Here is a 26,182-nt window from a genome sequence, read left to right as displayed (position 1 = left end):
TAGCCCACGGTCCAAAATGATGAGAAACGAGGCTAACTTTTTTTTTCAAAATTTCAAAAAACATGGGCTATAACCCATCGTTTTTGTCATTTCGTCATTTTTTTCAAATCCTCAAAAATGATGAAAAACGGCGCGCTATAGTATGCCGTACGATATGGGCTATAGCCCACGGTCCAAAATGATGAGAAACGAGGCTAACTTTTTTTTTTTTTTTTTCAAAAAACATGGGCTATAACCCATCGTTTTTGTCATTTCGTCATTTTTTTCAAATCTTCAAAAATGATGAAAAACTGCGCGCTATAGTATGCCGTACGATATGGGCTATAGCCCACGGTCCAAAATGATGAGAAACGAGGCTAACTTTTTTTTTCAAAATTTCAAAAAACATGGGCTATAACCCATCGTTTTTGTCATTTCGTCATTTTTTTCAAATCTTCAAAAATGATGAAAAACTGCGAGCTATAGTATGCCGTACGATATGGGCTATAGCCTACGGTCCAAAATGATGAGAAACGAGGCTAACTTTTTTTTTCAAAATTTCAAAAAACATGGGCTATAACCCATCGTTTTTGTCATTTCGTCATTTTTTTCAAATCTTCAAAAATGATGAAAAACTGTGCGCTGTAGTATGCCGTACGATATGGGCTATAGCCCACGGTCCAAAATGATGAGAAACGAGGCTAACCTTTTTTTTTCAAAATTTCAAAAAACATGGGCTATAACCCATCGTTTTTGTCATTTCGTCATTTTTTTCAAATCCTCAAAAATGATGAAAAACGGCGCGCTATAGTATGCCGTACGATATGGGCTATAGCCCACGGTCCAAAATGATGAGAAACGAGGCTAACTTTTTTTTTTCTTTTTTCAAAAAACATGGGCTATAACCCATCGTTTTTGTCATTTCGTCATTTTTTTCAAATCTTCAAAAATGATTAAAAACTGCGCGCTATAGTATGCCGTACGATATGGGCTATAGCCCACGGTCCAAAATGATGAGAAACGAGGCTAACTTTTTTTTTCAAAATTTCAAAAAACATGGGCTATAACCCATCGTTTTTGTCATTTCGTCATTTTTTTCAAATCCTCAAAAATGATGAAAAACGGCGCGCTATAGTATGCCGTACGATATGGGCTATAGCCCACGGTCCAAAATGATGAGAAACGAGGCTAACTTTTTTTTTCAAAATTTCAAAAAACATGGGCTATAACCCATCGTTTTTGTCATTTCGTAATTTTTTTCAAATCTTCAAAAATGATTAAAAACTGCGCGCTATAGTATGCCGTACGATATGGGCTATAGCCCACGGTCCAAAATGATGAGAAACGAGGCTAACTTTTTTTTTCAAAATTTCAAAAAACATGGGCTATAACCCATCGTTTTTGTCATTTCGTCATTTTTTTCAAATCCTCAAAAATGATGAAAAACGGCGCGCTATAGTATGCCGTACGATATGGGCTATAGCCCACGGTCCAAAATGATGAGAAACGAGGCTAACTTTTTTTTTTCTTTTTTCAAAAAACATGGGCTATAACCCATCGTTTTTGTCATTTCGTCATTTTTTTCAAATCTTCAAAAATGATGAAAAACTGCGCGCTATAGTATGCCGTACGATATGGGCTATAGCCCACGGTCCAAAATGATGAGAAACGAGGCTAACTTTTTTTTTTTCTTTTTTCAAAAAACATGGGCTATAACCCATCGTTTTTGTCATTTCGTCATTTTTTTCAAATCTTCAAAAATGATGAAAAACTGCGCGCTATAGTATGCCGTACGATATGGGCTATAGCCCACGGTCCAAAATGATGAGAAACGAGGCTAACTTTTTTTTTCAAAATTTCAAAAAACATGGGCTATAACCCATCGTTTTTGTCATTTCGTCATTTTTTTCAAATCCTCAAAAATGATGAAAAACTGCGCGCTATAGTATGCCGTACGATATGGGCTATAGCCCACGGTCCAAAATGATGAGAAACGAGGCTAACTTTTTTTTTCAAAATTTCAAAAAACATGGGCTATAACCCATCGTTTTTGTCATTTCGTCATTTTTTTCAAATCCTCAAAAATGATGAAAAACGGCGCGCTATAGTATGCCGTACGTTATGGGCTATAGCCCACGGTCCAAAATGATGAGAAACGAGGCTAACTTTTTTTTTTTTAATTTAAAAAAACATGGGCTATAACCCATCGTTTTTGTCATTTCGTCATTTTTTTCAAATCTTCAAAAATGATGAAAAACTGCGCGCTGTAGTATGCCGTACGATATGGGCTATAGCCCACGGTCCAAAATGATGAGAAACGAGGCTAACTTTTTTTTCCAAAATTTCAAAAAACATGGGCTATAACCCATCGTTTTTGTCATTTCGTCATTTTTTTCAAATCCTCAAAAATCATGAAAAACAGCGCGCTATAGTATGCCGTACGATATGGGCTATAGCCCACGGTCCAAAATGATGAGAAACGAGGCTAACTTTTTTTTTCAAAATTTCAAAAAACATGGGCTATAACCCATCGTTTTTGTCATTTCGTCATTTTTTTCAAATCCTCAAAAATGATGAAAAACGGCGCGCTATAGTATGCCGTACGATATGGGCTATAGCCCACGGTCCAAAATGATGAGAAACGAGGCTAACTTTTTTTTTTTTAATTTAAAAAAACATGGGCTATAACCCATCGTTTTTGTCATTTCGTCATTTTTTTCAAATCTTCAAAAATGATGAAAAACTGCGCGCTGTAGTATGCCGTACGATATGGGCTATAGCCCACGGTCCAAAATGATGAGAAACGAGGCTAACTTTTTTTTCCAAAATTTCAAAAAACATGGGCTATAACCCATCGTTTTTGTCATTTCGTCATTTTTTTCAAATCCTCAAAAATCATGAAAAACGGCGCGCTATAGTATGCCGTACGATATGGGCTATAGCCCACGGTCCAAAATGATGAGAAACGAGGCTAACTTTTTTTTCCAAAATTTCAAAAAACATGGGCTATAACCCATCGTTTTTGTCATTTCGTCATTTTTTTCAAATCCTCAAAAATGATGAAAAACGGCGCGCTATAGTATGCCGTACGATATGGGCTATAGCCCACGGTCCAAAATGATGAGAAACGAGGCTAACTTTTTTTTTTTTAATTTAAAAAAACATGGGCTATAACCCATCGTTTTTGTCATTTCGTCATTTTTTTCAAATCTTCAAAAATGATGAAAAACTGCGAGCTATAGTATGCCGTACGATATGGGCTATAGCCCACGGTCCAAAATGATGAGAAACGAGGCTAACTTTTTTTTTCAAAATTTCAAAAAACATGGGCTATAACCCATCGTTTTTGTCATTTCGTCATTTTTTTCAAATCTTCAAAAATGATTAAAAACTGCGCGCTATAGTATGCCGTACAATATGGGCTATAGCCCACGGTCCAAAATGATGAGAAACGAGGCTAACTTTTTTTTTCAAAATTTCAAAAAACATGGGCTATAACCCATCGTTTTTGTCATTTCGTCATTTTTTTCAAATCCTCAAAAATGATGAAAAACGGCGCGCTATAGTATGCCGTACGATATGGGCTATAGCCCACGGTCCAAAATGATGAGAAACGAGGCTAACTTTTTTTTTTTTAATTTAAAAAAACATGGGCTATAACCCATCGTTTTTGTCATTTCGTCATTTTTTTCAAATCTTCAAAAATGATGAAAAACTGCGCGCTGTAGTATGCCGTACGATATGGGCTATAGCCCACGGTCCAAAATGATGAGAAACGAGGCTAACTTTTTTTTCCAAAATTTCAAAAAACATGGGCTATAACCCATCGTTTTTGTCATTTCGTCATTTTTTTCAAATCCTCAAAAATCATGAAAAACGGCGCGCTATAGTATGCCGTACGATATGGGCTATAGCCCACGGTCCAAAATGATGAGAAACGAGGCTAACTTTTTTTTTCAAAATTTCAAAAAAACATGGGCTATAACCCATCGTTTTTGTCATTTCGTCATTTTTTTCAAATCCTCAAAAATGATGAAAAACGGCGCGCTATAGTATGCCGTACGATATGGGCTATAGCCCACGGTCCAAAATGATGAGAAACGAGGCTAACTTTTTTTTTTTTAATTTAAAAAAACATGGGCTATAACCCATCGTTTTTGTCATTTCGTCATTTTTTTCAAATCTTCAAAAATGATGAAAAACTGCGCGCTGTAGTATGCCGTACGATATGGGCTATAGCCCACGGTCCAAAATGATGAGGAACGAGGCTAACTTTTTTTTCCAAAATTTCAAAAAACATGGGCTATAACCCATCGTTTTTGTCATTTCGTCATTTTTTTCAAATCCTCAAAAATCATGAAAAACGGCTTGCTATAGTATGCCGTACGATATGGGCTATAGCCCACGGTCCAAAATGATGAGAAACGAGGCTAACTTTTTTTTTCAAAATTAAAAAAAACATGGGCTATAACCCATCGTTTTTGTCATTTCGTCATTTTTTTCAAATCCTCAAAAATGATGAAAAACGGCGCGCTATAGTATGCCGTACGATATGGGCTATAGCCCACGGTCCAAAATGATGAGAAACGAGGCTAACTTTTTTTTTTTTAATTAAAAAAAACATGGGCTATAACCCATCGTTTTTGTCATTTCGTCATTTTTTTCAAATCTTCAAAAATGATGAAAAACTGCGAGCTATAGTATGCCGTACGATATGGGCTATAGCCCACGGTCCAAAATGATGAGAAACGAGGCTAACTTTTTTTTTCAAAATTTCAAAAAACATGGGCTATAACCCATCGTTTTTGTCATTTCGTCATTTTTTTCAAATCTTCAAAAATGATTAAAAACTGCGCGCTATAGTATGCCGTACGATATGGGCTATAGCCCACGGTCCAAAATGATGAGAAACGAGGCTAACTTTTTTTTTCAAAATTTCAAAAAACATGGGCTATAACCCATCGTTTTTGTCATTTCGTCATTTTTTTCAAATCCTCAAAAATGATGAAAAACGGCGCGCTATAGTATGCCGTACGATATGGGCTATAGCCCACGGTCCAAAATGATGAGAAACGAGGCTAACTTTTTTTTTTTTTTTTTCAAAAAACATGGGCTATAACCCATCGTTTTTGTCATTTCGTCATTTTTTTCAAATCTTCAAAAATGATGAAAAACTGCGCGCTATAGTATGCCGTACGATATGGGCTATAGCCCACGGTCCAAAATGATGAGAAACGAGGCTAACTTTTTTTTTTCAAAATTTCAAAAAACATGGGCTATAACCCATCGTTTTTGTCATTTCGTCATTTTTTTCAAATCTTCAAAAATGATGAAAAACTGCGAGCTATAGTATGCCGTACGATATGGGCTATAGCCCACGGTCCAAAATGATGAGAAACGAGACTAACTTTTTTTTTCAAAATTTAAAAAAACATGGGCTATAACCCATCGTTTTTGTCATTTCGTCATTTTTTTCAAATCTTCAAAAATGATGAAAAACTGTGCGCTGTAGTATGCCGTACGATATGGGCTATAGCCCACGGTCCAAAATGATGAGAAACGAGGCTAACTTTTTTTTTCAAAATTTCAAAAAACATGGGCTATAACCCATCGTTTTTGTCATTTCGTCATTTTTTTCAAATCTTCAAAAATGATGAAAAACTGTGCGCTGTAGTATGCCGTACGATATGGGCTATAGCCCACGGTCCAAAATGATGAGAAACGAGGCTAACCTTTTTTTTTCAAAATTTCAAAAAACATGGGCTATAACCCATCGTTTTTGTCATTTCGTCATTTTTTTCAAATCCTCAAAAATGATGAAAAACGGCGCGCTATAGTATGCCGTACGATATGGGCTATAGCCCACGGTCCAAAATGATGAGAAACGACGCTAACTTTTTTTTTTCTTTTTTCAAAAAACATGGGCTATAACCCATCGTTTTTGTCATTTCGTCATTTTTTTCAAATCTTCAAAAATGATGAAAAACTGCGCGCTATAGTATGCCGTACGATATGGGCTATAGCCCACGGTCCAAAATGATGAGAAACGAGGCTAACTTTTTTTTTCAAAATTTCAAAAAACATGGGCTATAACCCATCGTTTTTGTCATTTCGTCATTTTTTTCAAATCTTCAAAAATGATTAAAAACTGCGCGCTATAGTATGCCGTACGATATGGGCTATAGCCCACGGTCCAAAATGATGAGAAACGAGGCTAACTTTTTTTTTCAAAATTTCAAAAAACATGGGCTATAACCCATCGTTTTTGTCATTTCGTCATTTTTTTCAAATCCTCAAAAATGATGAAAAACGGCGCGCTATAGTATGCCGTACGATATGGGCTATAGCCCACGGTCAAAAATGATGAGAAACGAGGCTAACTTTTTTTTTCAAAATTTCAAAAAACATGGGCTATAACCCATCGTTTTTGTCATTTCGTCATTTTTTTCAAATCTTCAAAAATGATGAAAAACTGCGCGCTATAGTATGCCGTACGATATGGGCTATAGCCCACGGTCCAAAATGATGAGAAACGAGGCTAACTTTTTTTTTCAAAATTTCAAAAAACATGGGCTATAACCCATCGTTTTTGTCATTTCGTCATTTTTTTCAAATCTTCAAAAACGATGAAAAACGGCGGGCTATAGTATGCCGTACGATATGGGCTATAGCCCACGGTCCAAAATGATGAGAAACGAGGCTAACTTTTTTTTTCAAAATTTCAAAAAACATGGGCTATAACCCATCGTTTTTGTCATTTCGTAATTTTTTTCAAATCTTCAAAAATGATGAAAAACTGCGCGCTATAGTATGCCGTACGATATGGGCTATAGCCCACGGTCCAAAATGATGAGAAACGAGGCTAACTTTTTTTTTCAAAATTTCAAAAAACATGGGCTATAACCCATCGTTTTTGTCATTTCGTCATTTTTTTCAAATCCTCAAAAATGATGAAAAACGGCGCGCTATAGTATGCCGTACGATATGGGCTATAGCCCACGGTCCAAAATGATGAGAAACGAGGCTAACTTTTTTTTTTTTTTTTTTTTTAAACATGGGCTATAACCCATCGTTTTTGTCATTTCGTCATTTTTTTCAAATCTTCAAAAATGATGAAAAACTGCGCGCTATAGTATGCCGTACGATATGGGCTATAGCCCACGGTCCAAAATGATGAGAAACGAGGCTAACTTTTTTTTTCAAAATTTTAAAAAACATGGGCTATAACCCATCGTTTTTGTCATTTCGTCATTTTTTTCAAATCTTCAAAAATGATGAAAAACTGCGCGCTATAGTATGCCGTACGATATGGGCTATTGCCCACGGTCCAAAATGATGAGAAACAAGGCTAACTTTTTTTTTTTTTTTTTCAAAAAACATGGGCTATAACCCATCGTTTTTGTCATTTCGTCATTTTTTCAAATCTTCAAAAATGATGAAAAACTGCGCGCTATAGTATGCCGTACGATATGGGCTATAGCCCACGGTCCAAAATGATGAGAAACGAGGCTAACTTTTTTTTTCAAAATTTCAAAAAACATGGGCTATAACCCATCGTTTTTGTCATTTCGTCATTTTTTTCAAATCTTCAAAAATTATTAAAAACTGCGCGCTATAGTATGCCGTACGATATGGGCTATAGCCCACGGTCCAAAATGATGAGAAACGAGGCTAACTTTTTTTGATTTGAAAAAAATGACGAAATGACAAAAACGATGGGTTATAGCCCATGTTTTTTGAAATTTTGAAAAAAAAAGTTAGCCTCGTTTCTCATCATTTTGGACCGTGGGCTATAGCCCATATCGTACGGCATACTATAGCGCGCAGTTTTCATCATTTTTGAAGATTTGAAAAAAATGACGAAATGACAAAAACGATGGGTTATAGCCCATGTTTTTTGAAATTTTGAAAAAAAAAGTTAGCCTCGTTTCTCATTATTTTGGACCGTGGGCTATAGCCCATATCGTACGGCATACTATAGCGCGCAGTTTTTCATCATTTTTGAAGATTTGAAAAAAATGACGAAATGACAAAAACGATGGGTTATAGCCCATGTTTTTTGAAATTTTGAAAAAAAAAGTTAGCCTCGTTTCTCATCATTTTGGACCGTGGGCTATAGCCCATATCGTACGGCATACTATAGCGCGCAGTTTTTCATCATTTTTGAGGATTTGAAAAAAATGACGAAATGACAAAAACGATGGGTTATAGCCCATGTTTTTTGAAATTTTGAAAAAAAAAGTTAGCCTCGTTTCTCATCATTTTGGACCGTGGGCTATAGCCCATATCGTACGGCATACTATAGCGCGCAGTTTTTCATCATTTTTGAAGATTTGAAAAAAATGACGAAATGACAAAAACGATGGGTTATAGCCCATGTTTTTTGAAATTTTGAAAAAAAAAGTTAGCCTCGTTTCTCATCATTTTGGACCGTGGGCTATAGCCCATATCGTACGGCATACTATAGCGCGCCGTTTTTCATCATTTTTGAGGATTTGAAAAAAATGACGAAATGACAAAAACGATGGGTTATAGCCCATGTTTTTTGAAATTTTGAACAAAAAAGTTAGCCTCGTTTCTCATCATTTTGGACCGTGGGCTATAGCCCATATCGTACGGCATACTATAGCGCGCAGTTTTTAATCATTTTTGAAGATTTGAAAAAAATGACGAAATGACAAAAACGATGGGTTATAGCCCATGTTTTTTGAAATTTTGAAAAAAAAAGTTAGCCTCGTTTCTCATCATTTTGGACCGTGGGCTATAGCCCATATCGTACGGCATACTATAGCGCGCAGTTTTTCATCATTTTTGAAGATTTAAAAAAAATGACGAAATGACAAAAACGATGGGTTATAGCCCATGTTTTTTGAAAAAAAAAAAAAAAAAGTTAGCCTCGTTTCTCATCATTTTGGACCGTGGGCTATAGCCCATATCGTACGGCATACTATAGCGCGCCGTTTTTCATCATTTTTGAGGATTTGAAAAAAATGACGAAATGACAAAAACGATGGGTTATAGCCCATGTTTTTTGAAATTTTGAAAAAAAAAGTTAGCCTCGTTTCTCATCATTTTGGACCGTGGGCTATAGCCCATATCGTACGGCATACTACAGCGCGCAGTTTTTCATCATTTTTGAAGATTTGAAAAAAATGACGAAATGACAAAAACGATGGGTTATAGCCCATGTTTTTTGAAATTTTGAAAAAAAAAGTTAGCCTCGTTTCTCATCATTTTGGACCGTGGGCTATAGCCCATATCGTACGGCATACTACAGCGCGCAGTTTTTCATCATTTTTGAAGATTTGAAAAAAATGACGAAATGACAAAAACGATGGGTTATAGCCCATGTTTTTTGAAATTTTGAAAAAAAAAGTTAGCCTCGTTTCTCATCATTTTGGACCGTGGGCTATAGCCCATATCGTACGGCATACTATAGCGCGCAGTTTTTCATCATTTTTGAAGATTTGAAAAAAATGACGAAATGACAAAAACGATGGGTTATAGCCCATGTTTTTTGAAATTTTGAAAAAAAAAGTTAGCCTCGTTTCTCATCATTTTGGACCGTGGGCTATAGCCCATATCGTACGGCATACTATAGCGCACAGTTTTTCATCATTTTTGAAGATTTGAAAAAAATGACGAAATGACAAAAACGATGGGTTATAGCCCATGTTTTTTTAAATTAAAAAAAAAAAAGTTAGCCTCGTTTCTCATCATTTTGGACCGTGGGCTATAGCCCATATCGTACGGCATACTATAGCGCGCCGTTTTTCATCATTTTTGAGGATTTGAAAAAAATGACGAAATGACAAAAACGATGGGTTATAGCCCATGTTTTTTGAAATTTTGAAAAAAAAAGTTAGCCTCGTTTCTCATCATTTTGGACCGTGGGCTATAGCCCATATCGTACGGCATACTATAGCGCGCCGTTTTTCATCATTTTTGAGGATTTGAAAAAAATGACGAAATGACAAAAACGATGGGTTATAGCCCATGTTTTTTGAAATTTTGAACAAAAAAGTTAGCCTCGTTTCTCATCATTTTGGACCGTGGGCTATAGCCCATATCGTACGGCATACTATAGCGCGCAGTTTTTAATCATTTTTGAAGATTTGAAAAAAATGACGAAATGACAAAAACGATGGGTTATAGCCCATGTTTTTTGAAATTTTGAAAAAAAAAGTTAGCCTCGTTTCTCATCATTTTGGACCGTGGGCTATAGCCCATATCGTACGGCATACTATAGCGCGCAGTTTTTCATCATTTTTGAAGATTTAAAAAAAATGACGAAATGACAAAAACGATGGGTTATAGCCCATGTTTTTTGAAAAAAAAAAAAAAAAAGTTAGCCTCGTTTCTCATCATTTTGGACCGTGGGCTATAGCCCATATCGTACGGCATACTATAGCGCGCCGTTTTTCATCATTTTTGAGGATTTGAAAAAAATGACGAAATGACAAAAACGATGGGTTATAGCCCATGTTTTTTGAAATTTTGAAAAAAAAAGTTAGCCTCGTTTCTCATCATTTTGGACCGTGGGCTATAGCCCATATCGTACGGCATACTACAGCGCGCAGTTTTTCATCATTTTTGAAGATTTGAAAAAAATGACGAAATGACAAAAACGATGGGTTATAGCCCATGTTTTTTGAAATTTTGAAAAAAAAAGTTAGCCTCGTTTCTCATCATTTTGGACCGTGGGCTATAGCCCATATCGTACGGCATACTACAGCGCGCAGTTTTTCATCATTTTTGAAGATTTGAAAAAAATGACGAAATGACAAAAACGATGGGTTATAGCCCATGTTTTTTGAAATTTTGAAAAAAAAAGTTAGCCTCGTTTCTCATCATTTTGGACCGTGGGCTATAGCCCATATCGTACGGCATACTATAGCGCGCAGTTTTTCATCATTTTTGAAGATTTGAAAAAAATGACGAAATGACAAAAACGATGGGTTATAGCCCATGTTTTTTGAAATTTTGAAAAAAAAAGTTAGCCTCGTTTCTCATCATTTTGGACCGTGGGCTATAGCCCATATCGTACGGCATACTATAGCGCACAGTTTTTCATCATTTTTGAAGATTTGAAAAAAATGACGAAATGACAAAAACGATGGGTTATAGCCCATGTTTTTTTAAATTAAAAAAAAAAAAGTTAGCCTCGTTTCTCATCATTTTGGACCGTGGGCTATAGCCCATATCGTACGGCATACTATAGCGCGCCGTTTTTCATCATTTTTGAGGATTTGAAAAAAATGACGAAATGACAAAAACGATGGGTTATAGCCCATGTTTTTTGAAATTTTGAAAAAAAAAGTTAGCCTCGTTTCTCATTATTTTGGACCGTGGGCTATAGCCCATATCGTACGGCATACTATAGCGCGCAGTTTTTAATCATTTTTGAAGATTTGAAAAAAATGACGAAATGACAAAAACGATGGGTTATAGCCCATGTTTTTTTAAATTAAAAAAAAAAAAGTTAGCCTCGTTTCTCATCATTTTGGACCGTGGGCTATAGCCCATATCGTACGGCATACTATAGCGCGCCGTTTTTCATCATTTTTGAGGATTTGAAAAAAATGACGAAATGACAAAAACGATGGGTTATAGCCCATGTTTTTTGAAATTTTGAAAAAAAAAGTTAGCCTCGTTTCTCATTATTTTGGACCGTGGGCTATAGCCCATATCGTACGGCATACTATAGCGCGCAGTTTTTAATCATTTTTGAAGATTTGAAAAAAATGACGAAATGACAAAAACGATGGGTTATAGCCCATGTTTTTTGAAATTTTGAAAAAAAAAGTTAGCCTCGTTTCTCATCATTTTGGACCGTGGGCTATAGCCCATATCGTACGGCATACTATAGCGCGCAGTTTTTCATCATTTTTGAAGATTTGAAAAAAATGATGAAATGACAAAAACGATGGGTTATAGCCCATGTTTTTTGAAATTTTGAAAAAAAAAGTTAGCCTCGTTTCTCATCATTTTGGACCGTGGCCTATAGCCCATATCGTACGGCATACTATAGCGCGCCGTTTTTCATCATTTTTGAGGATTTGAAAAAAATGACGAAATGACAAAAACGATGGGTTATAGCCCATGTTTTTTGAAATTTTGAAAAAAAAAGTTAGCCTCGTTTCTCATCATTTTGGACCGTGGGCTATAGCCCATATCGTACGGCATACTATAGCGCGCAGTTTTTCATCATTTTTGAAGATTTGAAAAAAATGACGAAATGACAAAAACGATGGGTTATAGCCCATGTTTTTTGAAAAAAAAAAAAAAAAAGAGTTAGCCTCGTTTCTCATCATTTTGGACCGTGGGCTATAGCCCATATCGTACGGCATACTATAGCGCGCCGTTTTTCATCATTTTTGAGGATTTGAAAAAAATGACGAAATGACAAAAACGATGGGTTATAGCCCATGTTTTTTGAAATTTTGAAAAAAAAAGTTAGCCTCGTTTCTCATCATTTTGGACCGTGGGCTATAGCCCATATCGTACGGCATACTATAGCGCACAGTTTTTCATCATTTTTGAAGATTTGAAAAAAATGACGAAATGACAAAAACGATGGGTTATAGCCCATGTTTTTTGAAATTTTGAAAAAAAAAGTTAGCCTCGTTTCTCATCATTTTGGACCGTGGGCTATAGCCCATATCGTACGGCATACTATAGCGCGCAGTTTTTCATCATTTTTGAAGATTTGAAAAAAATGACGAAATGACAAAAACGATGGGTTATAGCCCATGTTTTTTGAAATTAAAAAAAAAAAAGTTAGCCTCGTTTCTCATCATTTTGGACCGTGGGCTATAGCCCATATCGTACGGCATACTATAGCGCGCCGTTTTTCATCATTTTTGAGGATTTGAAAAAAATGACGAAATGACAAAAACGATGGGTTATAGCCCATGTTTTTTGAAATTTTGAAAAAAAAAGTTAGCCTCGTTTCTCATCATTTTGGACCGTGGGCTATAGCCCATATCGTACGGCATACTATAGCGCGCCGTTTTTCATCATTTTTGAGGATTTGAAAAAAATGACGAAATGACAAAAACGATGGGTTATAGCCCATGTTTTTTGAAATTTTGAAAAAAAAAGTTAGCCTTGTTTCTCATAATTTTGGACCGTGGGCTATAGCCCATATCGTACGGCATACTACAGCGCGCAGTTTTTCATCATTTTTGAAGATTTGAAAAAAATGACGAAATGACAAAAACGATGGGTTATAGCCCATGTTTTTTGAAATTTTGAAAAAAAAAGTTAGCCTTGTTTCTCATCATTTTGGACCGTGGGCTATAGCCCATATCGTACGGCATACTATAGCGCGCAGTTTTTCATCATTTTTGAAGATTTGAAAAAAATGACGAAATGACAAAAACGATGGGTTATAGCCCATGTTTTTTTAAATTTTGAAAAAAAAAGTTAGCCTCGTTTCTCATCATTTTGGACCGTGGGCTATAGCCCATATCGTACGGCATACTATAGCGCGCCGTTTTTCATCATTTTTGAGGATTTGAAAAAAATGACGAAATGACAAAAACGATGGGTTATAGCCCATGTTTTTTGAAATTTTGAACAAAAAAGTTAGCCTCGTTTCTCATCATTTTGGACCGTGGGCTATAGCCCATATCGTACGGCATACTATAGCGCGCAGTTTTTAATCATTTTTGAAGATTTGAAAAAAATGACGAAATGACAAAAACGATGGGTTATAGCCCATGTTTTTTGAAATTTTGAAAAAAAAAGTTAGCCTCGTTTCTCATCATTTTGGACCGTGGGCTATAGCCCATATCGTACGGCATACTATAGCGCGCAGTTTTTCATCATTTTTGAAGATTTAAAAAAAATGACGAAATGACAAAAACGATGGGTTATAGCCCATGTTTTAAAAAAAAAAAAAAAAAAAGTTAGCCTCGTTTCTCATCATTTTGGACCGTGGGCTATAGCCCATATCGTACGGCATACTATAGCGCGCCGTTTTTCATCATTTTTGAGGATTTGAAAAAAATGACGAAATGACAAAAACGATGGGTTATAGCCCATGTTTTTTGAAATTTTGAAAAAAAAAGTTAGCCTCGTTTCTCATCATTTTGGACCGTGGGCTATAGCCCATATCGTACGGCATACTACAGCGCGCAGTTTTTCATCATTTTTGAAGATTTGAAAAAAATGACGAAATGACAAAAACGATGGGTTATAGCCCATGTTTTTTGAAATTTTGAAAAAAAAAGTTAGCCTCGTTTCTCATCATTTTGGACCGTGGGCTATAGCCCATATCGTACGGCATACTACAGCGCGCAGTTTTTCATCATTTTTGAAGATTTGAAAAAAATGACGAAATGACAAAAACGATGGGTTATAGCCCATGTTTTTTGAAATTTTGAAAAAAAAAGTTAGCCTCGTTTCTCATCATTTTGGACCGTGGGCTATAGCCCATATCGTACGGCATACTATAGCGCGCAGTTTTTCATCATTTTTGAAGATTTGAAAAAAATGACGAAATGACAAAAACGATGGGTTATAGCCCATGTTTTTTGAAATTTTGAAAAAAAAAGTTAGCCTCGTTTCTCATCATTTTGGACCGTGGGCTATAGCCCATATCGTACGGCATACTATAGCACACAGTTTTTCATCATTTTTGAAGATTTGAAAAAAATGACGAAATGACAAAAACGATGGGTTATAGCCCATGTTTTTTTAAATTAAAAAAAAAAAAGTTAGCCTCGTTTCTCATCATTTTGGACCGTGGGCTATAGCCCATATCGTACGGCATACTATAGCGCGCCGTTTTTCATCATTTTTGAGGATTTGAAAAAAATGACGAAATGACAAAAACGATGGGTTATAGCCCATGTTTTTTGAAATTTTGAAAAAAAAAGTTAGCCTCGTTTCTCATCATTTTGGACCGTGGGCTATAGCCCATATCGTACGGCATACTATAGCGCGCAGTTTTTCATCATTTTTGAAGATTTGAAAAAAATGATGAAATGACAAAAACGATGGGTTATAGCCCATGTTTTTTGAAATTAAAAAAAAAAAAGTTAGCCTCGTTTCTCATCATTTTGGACCGTGGCCTATAGCCCATATCGTACGGCATACTATAGCGCGCCGTTTTTCATCATTTTTGAGGATTTGAAAAAAATGACGAAATGACAAAAACGATGGGTTATAGCCCATGTTTTTTGAAATTTTGAAAAAAAAAGTTAGCCTCGTTTCTCATCATTTTGGACCGTGGGCTATAGCCCATATCGTACGGCATACTATAGCGCGCAGTTTTTCATCATTTTTGAAGATTTGAAAAAAATGACGAAATGACAAAAACGATGGGTTATAGCCCATGTTTTTTGAAAAAAAAAAAAAAAAGAGTTAGCCTCGTTTCTCATCATTTTGGACCGTGGGCTATAGCCCATATCGTACGGCATACTATAGCGCGCCGTTTTTCATCATTTTTGAGGATTTGAAAAAAATGACGAAATGACAAAAACGATGGGTTATAGCCCATGTTTTTTGAAATTTTGAAAAAAAAAGTTAGCCTCGTTTCTCATCATTTTGGACCGTGGGCTATAGCCCATATCGTACGGCATACTATAGCGCGCAGTTTTTCATCATTTTTGAAGATTTGAAAAAAATGACGAAATGACAAAAACGATGGGTTATAGCCCATGTTTTTTGAAATTTTGAAAAAAAAAGTTAGCCTCGTTTCTCATCATTTTGGACCGTGGGCTATAGCCCATATCGTACGGCATACTATAGCGCGCAGTTTTTCATCATTTTTGAAGATTTGAAAAAAATGACGAAATGACAAAAACGATGGGTTATAGCCCATGTTTTTTGAAAAAAAAAAAAAAAAAGTTAGCCTCGTTTCTCATCATTTTGGACCGTGGGCTATAGCCCATATCGTACGGCATACTATAGCGCGCCGTTTTTCATCATTTTTGAGGATTTGAAAAAAATGACGAAATGACAAAAACGATGGGTTATAGCCCATGTTTTTTGAAATTTTGAAAAAAAAAGTTAGCCTCGTTTCTCATCATTTTGGACCGTGGGCTATAGCCCATATCGTACGGCATACTATAGCGCGCAGTTTTTCATCATTTTTGAAGATTTGAAAAAAATGACGAAATGACAAAAACGATGGGTTATAGCCCATGTTTTTTGAAAAAAAAAAAAAAAAAGTTAGCCTCGTTTCTCATCATTTTGGACCGTGGGCTATAGCCCATATCGTACGGCATACTATAGCGCGCCGTTTTTCATCATTTTTGAGGATTTGAAAAAAATGACGAAATGACAAAAACGATGGGTTATAGCCCATGTTTTTTGAAATTTTGAAAAAAAAAGTTAGCCTCGTTTCTCATCATTTTGGACCGTGGGCTATAGCCCATATCGTACGGCATACTATAGCGCGCAGTTTTTCATCATTTTTGAAGATTTGAAAAAAATGACGAAATGACAAAAACGATGGGTTATAGCCCATGTTTTTTGAAAAAAGAAAATAAAAAAAGTTAGCCTCGTTTCTCATCATTTTGGACCGTGGGCTATAGCCCATATCGTACGGCATACTATAGCGCGCCGTTTTTCATCATTTTTGAGGATTTGAAAAAAATGACGAAATGACAAAAACGATGGGTTATAGCCCATGTTTTTTGAAATTTTGAAAAAAAAAGTTAGCCTCGTTTCTCATCATTTTGGACCGTGGGCTATAGCCCATATCGTACGGCATACTATAGCGCGCAGTTTTTCATCATTTTTGAAGATTTGAAAAAAATGACGAAATGACAAAAACGATGGGTTATAGCCCATGTTTTTTGAAAAAAAAAAAAAAAAGTTAGCCTCGTTTCTCATCATTTTGGACCGTGGGCTATAGCCCATATCGTACGGCATACTATAGCGCGCAGTTTTTCATCATTTTTGAAGATTTGAAAAAAATGACGAAATGACAAAAACGATGGGTTATAGCCCATGTTTTTTGAAAAAAAAAAAAAAAAAGTTAGCCTCGTTTCTCATCATTTTGGACCGTGGGCTATAGCCCATATCGTACGGCATACTATAGCGCGCCGTTTTTCATCATTTTTGAGGATTTGAAAAAAATGACGAAATGACAAAAACGATGGGTTATAGCCCATGTTTTTTGAAATTTTGAAAAAAAAAGTTAGCCTCGTTTCTCATCATTTTGGACCGTGGGCTATAGCCCATATCGTACGGCATACTATAGCGCGCAGTTTTTCATCATTTTTGAAGATTTGAAAAAAATGACGAAATGACAAAAACGATGGGTTATAGCCCATGTTTTTTGAAAAAAGAAAATAAAAAAAGTTAGCCTCGTTTCTCATCATTTTGGACCGTGGGCTATAGCCCATATCGTACGGCATACTATAGCGCGCCGTTTTTCATCATTTTTGAGGATTTGAAAAAAATGACGAAATGACAAAAACGATGGGTTATAGCCCATGTTTTTTGAAATTTTGAAAAAAAAAGTTAGCCTCGTTTCTCATCATTTTGGACCGTGGGCTATAGCCCATATCGTACGGCATACTATAGCGCGCAGTTTTTCATCATTTTTGAAGATTTGAAAAAAATGACGAAATGACAAAAACGATGGGTTATAGCCCATGTTTTTTGAAAAAAAAAAAAAAAAAGTTAGCCTCGTTTCTCATCATTTTGGACCGTGGGCTATAGCCCATATCGTACGGCATACTATAGCGCGCCGTTTTTCATCATTTTTGAGGATTTGAAAAAAATGACGAAATGACAAAAACGATGGGTTATAGCCCATGTTTTTTGAAATTTTGAAAAAAAAAGTTAGCCTCGTTTCTCATCATTTTGGACCGTGGGCTATAGCCCATATCGTACGGCATACTATAGCGCGCAGTTTTTCATCATTTTTGAAGATTTGAAAAAAATGACGAAATGACAAAAACGATGGGTTATAGCCCATGTTTTTTGAAATTTTGAAAAAAAAAGTTAGCCTCGTTTCTCATCATTTTGGACCGTGGGCTATAGCCCATATCGTACGGCATACTATAGCGCGCAGTTTTTCATCATTTTTGAAGATTTGAAAAAAATGACGAAATGACAAAAACGATGGGTTATAGCCCATGTTTTTTGAAATTTTGAAAAAAAAAGTTAGCCTTGTTTCTCATCATTTTGGACCGTGGGCTATAGCCCATATCGTACGGCATACTATAGCGCGCAGTTTTTCATCATTTTTGAAGATTTGAAAAAAATGACGAAATGACAAAAACGATGGGTTATAGCCCATGTTTTTTGAAATTTTGAAAAAAAAAGTTAGCCTCGTTTCTCATCATTTTGGACCGTGGGCTATAGCCCATATCGTACGGCATACTATAGCGCGCCGTTTTTCATCATTTTTGAGGATTTGAAAAAAATGACGAAATGACAAAAACGATGGGTTATAGCCCATGTTTTTTGAAATTTTGAACAAAAAAGTTAGCCTCGTTTCTCATCATTTTGGACCGTGGGCTATAGCCCATATCGTACGGCATACTATAGCGCGCAGTTTTTAATCATTTTTGAAGATTTGAAAAAAATGACGAAATGACAAAAACGATGGGTTATAGCCCATGTTTTTTGAAATTTTGAAAAAAAAAGTTAGCCTCGTTTCTCATCATTTTGGACCGTGGGCTATAGCCCATATCGTACGGCATACTATAGCGCGCAGTTTTTCATCATTTTTGAAGATTTGAAAAAAATGACGAAATGACAAAAACGATGGGTTATAGCCCATGTTTTTTGAAAAAAAAAAAAAAAAGTTAGCCTCGTTTCTCATCATTTTGGACCGTGGGCTATAGCCCATATCGTACGGCATACTATAGCGCGCCGTTTTTCATCATTTTTGAGGATTTGAAAAAAATGACGAAATGACAAAAACGATGGGTTATAGCCCATGTTTTTTGAAATTTTGAAAAAAAAAGTTAGCCTCGTTTCTCATCATTTTGGACCGTGGGCTATAGCCCATATCGTACGGCATACTACAGCGCGCAGTTTTTCATCATTTTTGAAGATTTGAAAAAAATGACGAAATGACAAAAACGATGGGTTATAGCCCATGTTTTTTGAAATTTTGAAAAAAAAAGTTAGCCTCGTTTCTCATCATTTTGGACCGTGGGCTATAGCCCATATCGTACGGCATACTACAGCGCGCAGTTTTTCATCATTTTTGAAGATTTGAAAAAAATGACGAAATGACAAAAACGATGGGTTATAGCCCATGTTTTTTGAAATTTTGAAAAAAAAAGTTAGCCTCGTTTCTCATCATTTTGGACCGTGGGCTATAGCCCATATCGTACGGCATACTATAGCGCGCAGTTTTTCATCATTTTTGAAGATTTGAAAAAAATGACGAAATGACAAAAACGATGGGTTATAGCCCATTTTTTTTGAAATTTTGAAAAAAAAAGTTAGCCTCGTTTCTCATCATTTTGGACCGTGGGCTATAGCCCATATCGTACGGCATACTATAGCACACAGTTTTTCATCATTTTTGAAGATTTGAAAAAAATGACGAAATGACAAAAACGATGGGTTATAGCCCATGTTTTTTTAAATTAAAAAAAAAAAGTTAGCCTCGTTTCTCATCATTTTGGACCGTGGGCTATAGCCCATATCGTACGGCATACTATAGCGCGCCGTTTTTCATCATTTTTGAGGATTTGAAAAAAATGACGAAATGACAAAAACGATGGGTTATAGCCCATGTTTTTTGAAATTTTGAAAAAAAAAGTTAGCCTCGTTTCTCATCATTTTGGACCGTGGGCTATAGCCCATATCGTACGGCATACTATAGCGCGCAGTTTTTCATCATTTTTGAAGATTTGAAAAAAATGATGAAATGACAAAAACGATGGGTTATAGCCCATGTTTTTTGAAATTAAAAAAAAAAAAGTTAGCCTCGTTTCTCATCATTTTGGACCGTGGCCTATAGCCCATATCGTACGGCATACTATAGCGCGCCGTTTTTCATCATTTTTGAGGATTTGAAAAAAATGACGAAATGACAAAAACGATGGGTTATAGCCCATGTTTTTTGAAATTTTGAAAAAAAAAGTTAGCCTCGTTTCTCATCATTTTGGACCGTGGGCTATAGCCCATATCGTACGGCATACTATAGCGCGCAGTTTTTCATCATTTTTGAAGATTTGAAAAAAATGACGAAATGACAAAAACGATGGGTTATAGCCCATGTTTTTTGAAAAAAAAAAAAAAAAAGTTAGCCTCGTTTCTCATCATTTTGGACCGTGGGCTATAGCCCATATCGTACGGCATACTATAGCGCGCCGTTTTTCATCATTTTTGAGGATTTGAAAAAAATGACGAAATGACAAAAACGATGGGTTATAGCCCATGTTTTTTGAAATTTTGAAAAAAAAAGTTAGCCTCGTTTCTCATCATTTTGGACCGTGGGCTATAGCCCATATCGTACGGCATACTATAGCGCGCAGTTTTTCATCATTTTTGAAGATTTGAAAAAAATGACGAAATGACAAAAACGATGGGTTATAGCCCATGTTTTTTGAAATTTGAAAAAAAAAGTTAGCCTCGTTTCTCATCATTTTGGACCGTGGGCTATAGCCCATATCGTACGGCATACTATAGCGCGCAGTTTTTCATCATTTTTGAGATTTGAAAAAAATGACGAAATGACAAAAACGATGGGTTATAGCCCATGTTTTTTGAAAATAAGAAAAAAAAAAGTTAGCCTCGTTTCTCATCATTTTGGACCGTGGGCTATAGCCCATATCGTACGGCATACTATAGCGCGCCGTTTTTCATCATTTTTGAGGATTTGAAAAAAATGACGAAATGACAAAAACGATGGGTTATAGCCCATGTTTTTTGAAATTTTGAAAAAAAAAGTTAGCCTCGTTTCTCATCATTTTGGACCGTGGGCTATAGCCCATATCGTACGGCATACTATAGCGCGCAGTTTTTCATCATTTTTGAAGATTTGAAAAAAATGACGAAATGACAAAAACGATGGGTTATAGCCCATGTTTTTTGAAAAAAAAAAAAAAAAGTTAGCCTCGTTTCTCATCATTTTGGACCGTGGGCTATAGCCCATATCGTACAGCATACTATAGCGCGCCGTTTTTCATCATTTTTGAGGATTTGAAAAAAATGACGAAATGACAAAAACGATGGGTTATAGCCCATGTTTTTTGAAATTTTGAAAAAAAAAGTTAGCCTCGTTTCTCATCATTTTGGACCGTGGGCTATAGCCCATATCGTACGGCATACTATAGCGCGCAGTTTTTCATCATTTTTGAAGATTTGAAAAAAATGACGAAATGACAAAAACGATGGGTTATAGCCCATGTTTTTTGAAAAAAGAAAAAAAAAAGTTAGCCTCGTTTCTCATCATTTTGGACCGTGGGCTATAGCCCATATCGTACGGCATACTATAGCGCGCCGTTTTTCATCATTTTTGAGGATTTGAAAAAAATGACGAAATGACAAAAACGATGGGTTATAGCCCATGTTTTTTGAAATTTTGAAAAAAAAAGTTAGCCTCGTTTCTCATCATTTTGGACCGTGGGCTATAGCCCATATCGTACGGCATACTATAGCGCGCAGTTTTTCATCATTTTTGAAGATTTGAAAAAAATGACGAAATGACAAAAACGATGGGTTATAGCCCATGTTTTTTGAAAATAAGAAAAAAAAAAGTTAGCCTCGTTTCTCATCATTTTGGACCGTGGGCTATAGCCCATATCGTACGGCATACTATAGCGCGCCGTTTTTCATCATTTTTGAGGATTTGAAAAAAATGACGAAATGACAAAAACGATGGGTTATAGCCCATGTTTTTTGAAATTTTGAAAAAAAAAGTTAGCCTCGTTTCTCATCATTTTGGACCGTGGGCTATAGCCCATATCGTACGGCATACTATAGCGCGCAGTTTTTCATCATTTTTGAAGATTTGAAAAAAATGACGAAATGACAAAAACGATGGGTTATAGCCCATGTTTTTTGAAATTTTGAAAAAAAAAAGTTAGCCTCGTTTCTCATCATTTTGGACCGTGGGCTATAGCCCATATCGTACGGCATACTATAGCGCGCCGTTTTTCATCATTTTTGAGGATTTGAAAAAAAATGACGAAATGACAAAAACGATGGGTTATAGCCCATGTTTTTTTGAAATTTTGAAAAAAAAAAGTTAGCCTCGTTTCTCATCATTTTGGACCGTGGGCTATAGCCCATATCGTACGGCATACTATAGCGCGCCGTTTTTCATCATTTTTGAAGGATTTGAAAAAAATGACGAAATGACAAAAACGATGGGTTATAGCCCATGTTTTTTGAAATTTTGAAAAAAAAAGTTAGCCTCGTTTCTCATCATTTTGGACCGTGGGCTATAGCCCATATCGTACGGCATACTATAGCGCGCAGTTTTTCATCATTTTTGAAGATTTGAAAAAAATGACGAAATGACAAAAACGATGGGTTATAGCCCATGTTTTTTGAAACTTTGAAAAAAAAAGTTAGCCTCGTTTCTCATCATTTTGGACCGTGGGCTATAGCCCATATCGTACGGCATACTATAGCGCGCCGTTTTTCATCATTTTTGAGGATTTGAAAAAAATGACGAAATGACAAAAACGATGGGTTATAGCCATGTTTTTTGAAATTTTTGAAAAAAAAGTTAGCCTCGTTTCTCATCATTTTGGACCGTGGGCTATAGCCCATATCGTACGGCATACTATAGCGCGCCGTTTTTCATCATTTTTGAAGATTTGAAAAAAATGACGAAATGACAAAAACGATGGGTTATAGCCCATGTTTTTTGAAATTTGAAAAAAAAAGTTAGCCTCGTTTCTCATCATTTTGGACCGTGGGCTATAGCCCATATCGTACGGCATACTATAGCGCGCCGTTTTTCATCATTTTTGAGGATTTGAAAAAAATGACGAAAATGACAAAAACGATGGGTTATAGCCCATGTTTTTTGAAATTTTGAAAAAAAAAGTTAGCCTCGTTTCTCATCATTTTGGACCGTGGGCTATAGCCCATATCGTACGGCATACTATAGCGCGCCGTTTTTCATCATTTTTGAGGATTTGAAAAAAAATGACGAAATGACAAAAACGATGGTTATAGCCCATGTTTTTTGAAATTTTGAAAAAAAAAAGTTAGCCTCGTTTCTCATCATTTTGGACCGTGGGCTATAGCCCATATCGTACGGCATACTATAGCGCGCCGTTTTTCATCATTTTTGAGGATTTGAAAAAAATGACGAAATGACAAAAACGATGGGTTATAGCCCATGTTTTTTGAAATTTGAAAAAAAAAAGTTAGCCTCGTTTCTCATCATTTTGGACCGTGGGCTATAGCCCATATCGTACGGCATACTATAGCGCGCAGTTTTTCATCATTTTTGAGGATTTGAAAAAAATGACGAAATGACAAAAACGATGGGTTATAGCCCATGTTTTTTTGAAATTTTGAAAAAAAAAGTTAGCCTCGTTTCTCATCATTTTGGACCGTGGGCTATAGCCCATATCGTACGGCATACTATAGGCGCGCAGTTTTTCATCATTTTTGAAGATTTGAAAAAAATGACGAAATGACAAAAACGATGGGTTATAGCCCATGTTTTTTGAAATTAAAAAAAAAAAGTTAGCCTCGTTTCTCATCATTTTGGACCGTGGGCTATAGCCCATATCGTACGGCATACTATAGCGCGCCGTTTTTCATCATTTTTGAGGATTTGAAAAAAATGACGAAATGACAAAAACGATGGGTTATAGCCCATGTTTTTTGAAATTTTGAAAAAAAAAGTTAGCCTCGTTTCTCATCATTTTGGACCGTGGGCTATAGCCCATATCGTACGGCATACTATAGCGCGCAGTTTTTCATCATTTTTGAAGATTTGAAAAAAATGACGAAATGACAAAAACGATGGGTTATAGCCCATGTTTTTTGAAATTTTGAAAAAAAAAGTTAGCCTCGTTTCTCATCATTTTGGGACCGTGGGCTATAGCCCATATCGTACGGCATACTATAGCGCGCAGTTTTTCATCATTTTTGAGGATTTGAAAAAAATGACGAAAATGACAAAAAACGATGGGTTATAGCCCATGTTTTTTGAAATTTGAAAAAAAAAAAGTTAGCCTCGTTTCTCATCATTTTGGACCGTGGGCTATAGCCCATATCGTACGGCATACTATAGCGCGCCGTTTTTCATCATTTTTGAGATTTGAAAAAATGACGAAATGACAAAAACGATGGTTATAGCCCATGTTTTTTGAAATTTGAAAAAAAAAGTTAGCCTCGTTTCTCATCATTTTGGACCGTGGGCTATAGGCCCATATCGTACGGCATACTATAGCGCGCAGTTTTTCATCATTTTTGAGGATTTGAAAAAAATGACGAAATGACAAAAACGATGGGTTATAGCCCATGTTTTTTGAAATTTTGAAAAAAAAAGTTAGCCTCGTTTCTCATCATTTTGGACCGTGGGCTATAGCCCATATCGTACGGCATACTATAGCGCGCGTTTTTCATCATTTTTGAGGATTTGAAAAAATGACGAAATGACAAAAACGATGGGTTATAGCCCATGTTTTTTGAAATTTTGAAAAAAAAAGTTAGCCTCGTTTCTCATCATTTTGGACCGTGGGCTATAGCCCATATCGTACGGCATACTATAGCGCGCCGTTTTTCATCATTTTTGAGGATTTGAAAAAAATGACGAAATGACAAAAACGATGGGTTATAGCCCATGTTTTTTGAAATTTGAAAAAAAAAAGTTAGCCTCGTTTCTCATCATTTTGGACCGTGGGCTATAGCCCATATCGTACGGCATACTATAGCGCGCAGTTTTTCATCATTTTTGAGGATTTGAAAAAAATGACGAAATGACAAAAACGATGGGTTATAGCCCATGTTTTTTGAAATTAGAAAAAAAAAAGTTAGCCTCGTTTCTCATCATTTTGGACCGTGGGCTATAGCCCATATCGTACGGCATACTATAGCGCGCCGTTTTTTCATCATTTTTGAGGATTTGAAAAAATGACGAAATGACAAAAACGATGGGTTATAGCCCATGTTTTTTGAAATTTTGAAAAAAAAAAGTTAGCCTCGTTTCTCATCATTTTGGACCGTGGGCTATAGCCCATATCGTACGGCATACTATAGCGCGCCGTTTTTCATCATTTTTGAGGATTTGAAAAAAATGACGAAATGACAAAAACGATGGGTTATAGCCCATGTTTTTTGAAATTTAGAAAAAAAAAGTTAGCCTCGTTTCTCAATCATTTTTGGACCGTGGGCTATAGCCCCATATCGTACGGCATACTATAGCGCGCCGTTTTTCATCATTTTTGAAGGATTTGAAAAATCATACGACGAAATGACAAAAACGATGGGTTATAGCCCATGTTTTTTGAAAAAAAAAAAAAAAAAGTTAGCCTCGTTTCTCATCATTTTGGACCGTGGGCTATAGCCCATATCGTACGGGCATAGCTATAGCGCGCCGTTTTTCATCATTTTTGAGGATTTGAAAAAAAATGACGAAATGACAAAAACGATGGGGTTATAGCCCCATGTTTTTTGAAATTTGAAAAAAAAAGTTAGCCTCGTTTCTCCATCATTTTGGACCGTGGGCTATAGCCCCATATCGTACGGCATACTATAGCGCGCCGTTTTTCATCATTTTGAGGATTTGGTTATAGCCCATGTTTTTTGAAATTTTGAAAAAAAAAGTTAGCCTCGTTTCTCATCATTTTGGACCGTGGGCTATAGCCCATATCGTACGGCATACTATAGCGCGCAGTTTTTCATCATTTTTGAAGATTGAAAAAAATGACGAAATGACAAAAACGATGGGTTATAGCCCATGTTTTTTGAAACTTTGAAAAAAAAAGTTAGCCTCGTTTCTCATCATTTTGGACCGTGGGCTATAGCCCATATCGTACGGCATACTATAGCGCGCCGTTTTTCATCATTTTTGAGGATTTGAAAAAAATGACGAAATGACAAAAACGATGGGTTATAGCCCATGTTTTTGAAATTTTGGAAAAAAATGTTAGCCTCGTTTCTCATCATTTTGGACCGTGGGCTATAGCCCATATCGTACGGCATACTATAGCGCGCAGTTTTTCATCATTTTGAGGATTTGAAAAAAATGACGAAATGACAAAAACGATGGGTTATAGCCCATGTTTTTTGAAATTTTGAA

The sequence above is a fragment of the Protomyctophum bolini genome (assembly GCF_963924005.1).
Source record: "Protomyctophum bolini genome assembly, chromosome: 12".
Taxonomy (NCBI): domain Eukaryota; kingdom Metazoa; phylum Chordata; class Actinopteri; order Myctophiformes; family Myctophidae; genus Protomyctophum; species Protomyctophum bolini.
This window is presented reverse-complemented; position numbering follows the sequence as displayed.